This window comes from Mus pahari, chromosome 9 (genome assembly GCF_900095145.1).
Source record: "Mus pahari chromosome 9, PAHARI_EIJ_v1.1, whole genome shotgun sequence".
Taxonomy (NCBI): Eukaryota; Metazoa; Chordata; class Mammalia; order Rodentia; family Muridae; genus Mus; species Mus pahari.
The window spans coordinates 6,631,351-6,639,717 of record NC_034598.1 but is presented as its reverse complement, the minus strand read 5'-3'; the positions used below and the strand labels follow the sequence as shown (position 1 = coordinate 6,639,717).

Here is an 8,367-nt window from a genome sequence, read left to right as displayed (position 1 = left end):
AAAAAAAAAAAAAACAAAAAAACAGGCTTACAGCACTCAGTTAACAACAGCACTTCCTTCCCTCAGTGCCCAGACCTTAGTTTTATACAACCATTTTCCCTCTCTTCTTCCCCATATGAGGGACTGAACCAGGGACTTCTGTATGATTTATACAGAACAAAAACCCACTGAGCTACAGCCCCAGTCCTCTCTAAACAGTACTACTAAGCAGCTCTGGCTAGCCTTAGAACACACAGGAGTGCTGACAGGCTTTGTAAATACTTGGACTTGTAGGCAGCACTGCAAGGCCTGACCAACAATTATGTTGATTAGAGTCGGAAGTGAATTTTAAATGAAGATGATTCTCACATCAATGTATTTGGATAGGACCCTCAACCTCTTACTTTTTTGTTCAAACTAGTTCAGCTCTCACTGTATTCCTAAAATCTTAAATTCAGTGCTGCACTGGTAAATATCAGTATTTAATTTCTTTTATTATTATTATTATTTTATTCACTAGCTCTCCCCTTATGTCAGATGGGCAGTTCTTTTTTTTTTTTTTAAGCTTTATTTATTTATTATATGTAATTACACACATAGCTGTCTGCAGACACTCCAGAAGAGGGCGTCAGATCTTGTTACAGATGGTTATGAGCCACCATATGGTTGCTGGGATTTGAACTCAGGACCTTTGGAAGAGCAGTCAGGTGCTTTTCCCCACTGAGCCATCTCACCAGCCCCAGTATTTAATTTCTTAAAATGTCAAATTCTTAATAGTCAATGTGACTTTAAAACAAATATATCTGCAATAATACCTGCAATTCTGGCTATCAAAAATGTTGAGCTTTAAATATATATATTTCGTCTACAGAACATAGCCAGCAGCAAGTATTTAGTATAAACCAAAACCTTGTATGTAAGACCTTGTCCTCCTTTAAAAATTCATAAAGTTCAAGTTAAGCTTGTAAGTGACACGGGACAGCAGAAACGTTGCTTATTTTGAAAACGTGTTTGTGTATATACACTGTATCTGGTACACGAGTGTGCAAATGCCTACGCACATGCATACAGAGACCAGAAGAGGCTGTCTAGTGTCTCCCTGTCTGCTCACTACCTTGCCATGGTTCTCTCTCACTGACTGGGAACTCAGCGTCAGCTAGGCTGACTGGCCAGCCAGCTCCTACAACTCTCCATGCCCACCTATCTCTGCCACCCAAAGCTAGGACTGCAGGGACATTCAATCACACCCAGCTTTTTTACCTGGGAGCCGGAGCATAAGGGCCCAAGTTCAGACCCTCAGGATCCACAGAAAAATTGTCTGGCATGGCTGTTTGGGCCTATAATGCCAACACTGGATGTGGAGACAGATCCAAGCTCGGGTCCTCATGCTTGCAGAGCACAAGTGCTCTTGACCACTAAGCCTTCCCCATTCCCTTCAGAAATATTTCGCTTGGCACTGTGCTGTGTGCAAAGCTCTGTGCTGGGTTCTGGGGACATGAAAGCCTTTTCTAGAGGCACACTAGAAAAGGATGTGGTTTGATATGTGCTCTCACGTGGGGAAAGGAGAGAAGAGGGAAACTTGGGCAAGGAGAGACATAAGATAAACATGAGAAGGGCTTAGTCTAAAAGAAAAGGCTAGAAATGGACAACTATCAGGTAAATAGCAAAGTAACATTTGAAAGATTCTTTTGAGTTGAGCACAAAGAACATTAAGAGGGTCAGGCCAGAAATATTTGGCAGAAACCTAAAAATTAAAATCCATACTACATTCAAGAAACATAGATTAGAGCAATGGCTCAGTGAGAAGAGCACTGCTGTGCAAGCATAAGGACCTAAGTTCGAATACCCAGCACCACATAAAAGTTGTAAGGCATGGCTGTTCATGCCTAATGCAACCCTGGATGTCTACATCCAGACACTGGAAGCTCACAGCCTAGCTAGCCTAGCCAAACGTTTGAGCTTCTAGTTCACAGACTCTGTCTCAAGGCAGTAAGACAGAGAGAAGCAGCAGACACTGGACATTTTCCCCTGGACTCTGTATGCACACTCTTTGGCACACAAACCCACATATTCTCATGCATTCACCACACACAGAAGTGGGCCAGAGAGACAGAAACTGAGACAGACAGATAGACAGACAGACAGACAGAACAAGAATATGGCTGGTGGTAAACACTTTCAGTCCCGGCACTAAGGGAGACAGTAGATCTCTGGGAGTCTGAGGCCAACCTGGTCTACAGAGTGAGCACAGGTCAGCCAGAGCTACATAAAAGAGAAACCTTGTCTCAAAACAAAGAGCTAGAACACAAGAATGAAATGAAAGAGACTACTGCCGGGCGCGGTGGCGCACACCTTTAATCCCAGCACTTGGGAGGCAGAGGCAGGCGGATTTCTGAGTTTGAGGCCAGCCTGGTCTACAGAGTGATTTCCAAGACAGCCAGGGCTATACAGAGAAACCCTGTCTCGAAAAACAAAACTAAATAAATAAATAAATAAATAAATAAATAAATAAATAAATAAATAGACTACTACAGGAACTCAAGGAGAGTTTAAGATTAGCCAAAAGTTGAAGGAAATGCAGTAGAACTGTATTCCACATCCACTGCAGCTGGGTGGAGTGGCTCATGTGTTTAATCCTGACACTGGTGAGGCAGAGACAGGCAGATAGCTCTCTGTGAGCTTGAAGCCATGTTGGTCTACTTAGTGAGATTCAGTCTCAAATTACCAAACAAGCCATCACACTGCAGAGACAGAATTATCTACTGTCGCTAAATATATTTAAGCACATGGAACAAGTAAATGTTCAAAATACTACATAAATATGCATTCATATATGTGCACACAAGCACATGTATGTTTCTACAGCAGACATCTCGAACTGGCTGAAGATAACAGAACTGCCAGAGTGATGCCTCAGTGAGATGAAAGCACCTTGCAAAGTAACAAAAAGACACAGAGAAACAGACTGGATGACCAGAACCACAGGAACAAAAAGTAACAAACTGACTTAGAGAAAGATGTGTCAGTGTAGTGTGGCTGTTTCTCTGGGTGGTACATGACCAGATCCCATTTTCCCTGGAGCTTCCAATTACTACTCTCAGCTGACTGGGGTGGCACTCCTCAGAGGTGTAGCTGCCTGAGTGAGTCGCCCACGCTCCTGTAACAACCTGATCTAACCCACCAGGTCATCAAACTGGTCTTGAAAGGAATCCTGACTTTGTCCGTGCTCTCTGCCTGGGAGGGAGAGATGTTTCTTTGTTTCCCCCATGCAACCAATATTATTAAATGATTGTTAAAACCACAAAAATAAAAATGGTGACAAAAAGAATATAAAACAAAAGCTGATAGTGGTGGCCTTAAATGGTGGTGGCTAGTGGTCTCATAAACCTCTTTGACATAACAGCATCCATGTAATATTATTTGTACCATGAATATCAGGGTAAACAAACATTAGCATTCATGAACAAGTGGTGAGACCCACAATAATAATGACTAATAATGGGATTCACAACCCATTCACAGCACCATGCTATAGAGGTACAGAAACACTCTAGTAACCAGTACCCTTCAACAGGCTACAGCAGGAAGAATTATTAAAAGTCCTACCTATATATAGGATATTCTCTTTTTTTTGGGGGGGGGGGNGGGTTTCTCTGTGTAGCCTTGGCTGTCCTGGAATTCACTTTGTAGACCAGGCTGGCCTCGAACTCAGAAATCTGCCTGCCTCTGCCTCCCGAGTGCTGGGATTAAAGGTGTGTGTCACCATGCCTGGCTTTCTCTCTAAGGAGACTGACTTGGCCCATTAAGTAAAAGGAGACACAAAACAAGTAGGTGTGGGCATTACCTAGGTTATAAGTGGTCCAAAATAGGTAACAACATACCATACACCAAAATCTTGACTACACTGTGGTTCAAAAAAAAAAAAAAAAACTAAAATAGCTAAGAACTAGCTCAGTGCCTTGCTCGGCCATCATCAGAGAGGCTCCTCCAGCAGCAGACGGGAACAACAGAGACCCACAGTCAGGCGTTCTATAGAGCATGAACGACCCTTGGAACGCTCAGCCTTAAATAAGATATCATTATCAGATCCCTCCCCTCAGGGCTCAGAGAACCCCAAGGAAGAGGAGGTAGAAAGAGTATGTTAAAACCAGAGGGGATGGTGGACATCAAGAAAACAAGACCTTCTAACTCAACACGATCAAGTTCACATGAATTCACAGACTGAGGCAGCATGGCCCGGCTGCACAGCCCTCTGCGTATGCAGTACATGGGGCTTCCACGCTGGTGTTCTATGGATTCCTGAGTGTGAATGAGTGGGTCTCAGGTTCTTGTACCTTCTCTTGGGCTTTTGCCTTCTGTTTGTCTTCTCCAACTCTGATGACAGTTATTGTTTTCTCTTTTTATATTTTCTTTTGTTAATTTTATTATTATCCCTCAAAAGCTTGCTTGCTTTCTAATGAGAAACAGAAAAGGAGTGGATCTACATGGGAGGGGAAGGAAGGGAAATCATAATCAGGATATATTATGTGAGAAAAAAACAATCGATTTTCAGTAAAAGAAAAAATAGCTATAAAAAATTATTTGTAGGATTGTTAAAACTATTTTTAGATCTTATGTTAGCACTTTATAAACTCTGTGATCCTGTCATAAGCTACTAAAATCACTTCACTCCATCACATACTTCACTCCATCCCGAGAAAGCAGCCAACAAACTTAAAAATCCTAGGGGTCAAGTAACCGCTGTCTTGAGCAAATTTTTAAAGATTTCCACAGTAATAAGAAAATCCAGAAAAATTCCTCTTAAAGATACCTATCAACAGTATGACACCTCTGTAGTCCCAGTTTACAGAAGGCTAAGAAGGGAGGGTTACTTCTATCTATAAGTTTAAGGCCCAGCTGGGCAACATACCAGGGGAAAAGGGAGGCAGGAGGCAGCTGGGGAGTAGTTCAGGGCCAGAGTACTTACTTGCTGACTGTTTCCGTTTCTTCCCCTGTTTCTGTGGTAAAGACCCTGACAAAAGCAACCAAAGAAGGAAAGCCTTAACTTTAGTTTACAGTCAAGGCACAGGAAAGTCAAGACAGCATTACATCCATTATAAGAAAACAGCAATGAATGAATGCATGCTAATGTTCAGCTGGCTTTCTCTGTTTTAGACAGTCCAGGATCCTAGAAAGAAATGATGTCACTTTGATTAATGCAACAAGATAATAATCTCCCACTGGCATGTGCAAAGGCCATCCATCTCCCATGTGATTATTGGTCTCCTCAGGTTGTCAAAGACGATTAACAAGTACACCCGGCATACTTAAGGGCCCAGGTTAGATTCCTTTGTTGTATAGCAGTTTTCTCCTTTGGAAACATTCCATCCTGCATCTTAAGACAGAGAGTAAAACATCTCAAGATAGCTCCAGGAAGTCCCTGAAACTGACCAGATTCACTAGGTGGTCTCTCCCTCCCAAGAGTGAACACTAAAGACTGGAGAGACTCACTCTTAAGACAAGCCAAACTGCAATGACTGCCTGGAAGAAGCAGCGATCAGCCCGCCTGCCTAGAAGAGGTTTAGACCAATTGAGTCACTTAGAAAGGACACTCCCCAACTGGTTGAGCAGTCTGCAGGCTATACCATGTGTACCAGGTTCCCAAACGTTGTGAGCTATCCTGTGCTAGGGTGGGATTTGGTGATAAAGCTGTCTTTGAGTCATTTCTGCTCCTATAAGGAGGGCCTTCGCCCAGATCCCTAGAACCCCAATAAAACTCACTGGATCACAAAGTTGACTCTGGTGATACCCCTACTTTGCTCTGACATGGCTCTATCTGGTGTGAGGTGCAAGTCCATATGAGGTGCGCATTCCTGCATGCGTGCTTGTTGCATCTGCCCTAGGAAGAATCTTGTCACACACCCCTGCACTACAAAAATTCAACAATTAAAAAAAAAAAAAAGTATGTGAAAGATAAAATAAAAACGACAGTGATGACTTTACATCAATATTTTCACTGGAACAGTAAGCAGTATGTCTTAAAATTTACCAGAATACAACTACTTCCGTCTGGAGGGAATGGAAAAAAAATATGTAAATATTTTGTCATTTTCAAATGTAGCTCTGTCGAGTCAGATAGAATTAGAGCATTTAGAGCAGGCAACACTGCTTCCTAGGTTTATTTTGTACTAAGGACTAAGCTTTGTGCATGCCAAGCCTGCTTTCTATCTCTGAACTATACCCAGCCCAACTTCTGGCTTCGCTCTGAGATACTTTTTACAAAATTACCTCAAATCCTAAGTATTTATTCAAAATAAAATACCCAAAAAGAATACTAAGATCCAAAATACTAAGATCAACATTTTTTAACATTTTCAATGTTTTAGTTTTCTATCACGGAAAGTGCTACTAAACCTGGACCACTGAGGCATCTTCCTTTAAAACAAACAGACAAAGATTATTTACTTATTTGTTTGTTTGTTTAGTGGATGGGTATTTTGCCTGAGCATATTTATGCACAATCTGCATGCTTGGTGCCTGTGGAGAGGTCGATAAAGGGCATCAGATCCCTAGCACTGCTGCATCTCCCAGGGGAAAAAAATCTTGTCATACAGCACCACACTGCAAGAATTCAACACTGAAAGGAAATGCCTGCGAACTGCTGTTACAGATTGTTGTGAGCTACCGCATGGGTGCTGGGAGAATATAGGTCCTATACAAGTGCAGCCAGAGCCTTACCCACTGAGCTATATAACTGCACCCCCACATCCTTTTAGTTAGGTGGGAGTTTTGGCATAGTTTTCCTACTTGATGTTAGATACTATTATAGTTACTTTCCTAATACAGTAAGAAAAGGCTCTTGCTCTTTATAGCCACAATCTCTGAAATATACTTACAAGAGAAAAGTTAATTGGCTTAGAAGATTTTATTTGAAACTTGAATCAGCACTGCATGTAAATCGTAAGGTCAAACCAAAATGTTAAGCTATCTTCTTCTGAGAATCATGTTCCAGTACAATAGTTCTTATTATTGTTTGCTGGGTTTTGTTGCTGTTGTTTGAGACAGTGTGTCCATACAGATCAAGCTAGCCTCCACTCACAAAGATCAGTCCACTTCTGTCTCTCCAGTGCTCGAAACAAAGGTGAGGCACTCCCAGAACCCTGCATTACAACACTTAAAGAAAACAAGCTATAAACAATTGCCTCATTTCTGCAGCATAAAATGTGCTGTGTGGACTGAGAAATGCATCTTACATAAACTATTGACAATTTTCTTTCAAAAGTTCCCAAAAAGGTTGACCTGGATTTGTCTACTTTAATGGTCATGATGTTACCACCTTTAGGGATGTGGAGGTGGAGGAATTAGAAGTCCAAGGTCATCTCTACTTACACAGTGAGTTCAAGGCTAGCCTGGGCTACAAGAGACCTAATCTCCAAAAACATTTAGGCAAATCTAGCCTTATCAAATGATGTATTTCAGACAAATGTCAAGCCAAGGGTTAAAGTCACTAATAAGTTAAAAACCAAGATACTAATTATATAAAATGGTTGCCCAATTAAAATCAAATGTAAATACCAGTAATAATGCGCCATTCTACTCTTAATTTATAATAAACAGCTATCTTTTAAACTTACCATTAAATCAACTTTTTAAGTCAAAGCAAATCAGTACTATCCAACAGGACATAGTGCATTTATTAGGAGCTGCAAATAGCTATTCTTTCATTACACTGAGTACACTGAAGAAACTGATCTGCAACCTCACACACTGCCTCTGCATTCCTACCACATGCTGCAATGCCACCGAAAGCATTGCTAAGTAACACGTCTAGGTTACAAGTAGAGCAGAGGGTCCAAAAGTCTAACAGGAGAAGTGATTTAGGTTTAATCAGCACAGCAATGTTTTTCATGTCTTTTCCTTTTCTGAGAAAGAACAGCATGTGCCAAGGCTCACATGCAAAGGAGCACAATACATCTGAAGGCTCATAGAGCACAGGGAAGAAAAGAAAAAGGCTGAAAAAGAAACAAGCAGGACACACAGGTAAGGCGTACTAAGGAATCTGGACTTCCTCCTAAGACACAAGGTAAGAAAGAACCTATGCAGTCTACGTTCCTCCCAGCAGTCTGGAGGTGTGACGAACAGAAACCCTGAGAGTCAGGTGTGTGGGCACAACAGCGTAGGATAGGGAGTAAGAGCAGATGGCTCTGAAAGACAACTAGGACACAGAGCCAATGGACACAGGAAAACAACAGACAGCCCAGAATGACTCCTGCTAGCAGGCTGGGCAACACAGCAGACTGAGCAAGTTTTCGGGAATTGAAAAGTTGAGGACTTTGATAATGTCTAAAGGAAGATGTTATGTGTCAGTAGCTTAGAAGGGAGACAGGATTGTGAAAGTAAAGTCAAAAA

General features: G+C 41.7%; 1 protein-coding gene across 7 annotated transcripts in view; it reads right to left on the bottom strand.

The window, feature by feature from the left end:
• Positions 1 to 8,367, bottom strand: part of Cdk19 (cyclin dependent kinase 19) — a 126,960-nt gene that overhangs the window by 92,229 nt on the left and 26,364 nt on the right. Inside the window, exon 1 of one of the 7 annotated variants that reach the window (XM_029542267.1) lies at positions 4,946 to 4,962. The exons of 5 other annotated variants lie outside the window; for them this stretch is intronic. The gene's annotated coding sequence lies outside the window, so the exon portion shown is untranslated. Of the gene's footprint in view, positions 1 to 4,313; positions 4,401 to 4,945; positions 4,963 to 8,367 lie in introns of those variants that run through there. One more of the 7 variants, XM_029542265.1, reaches the window with a different exon arrangement.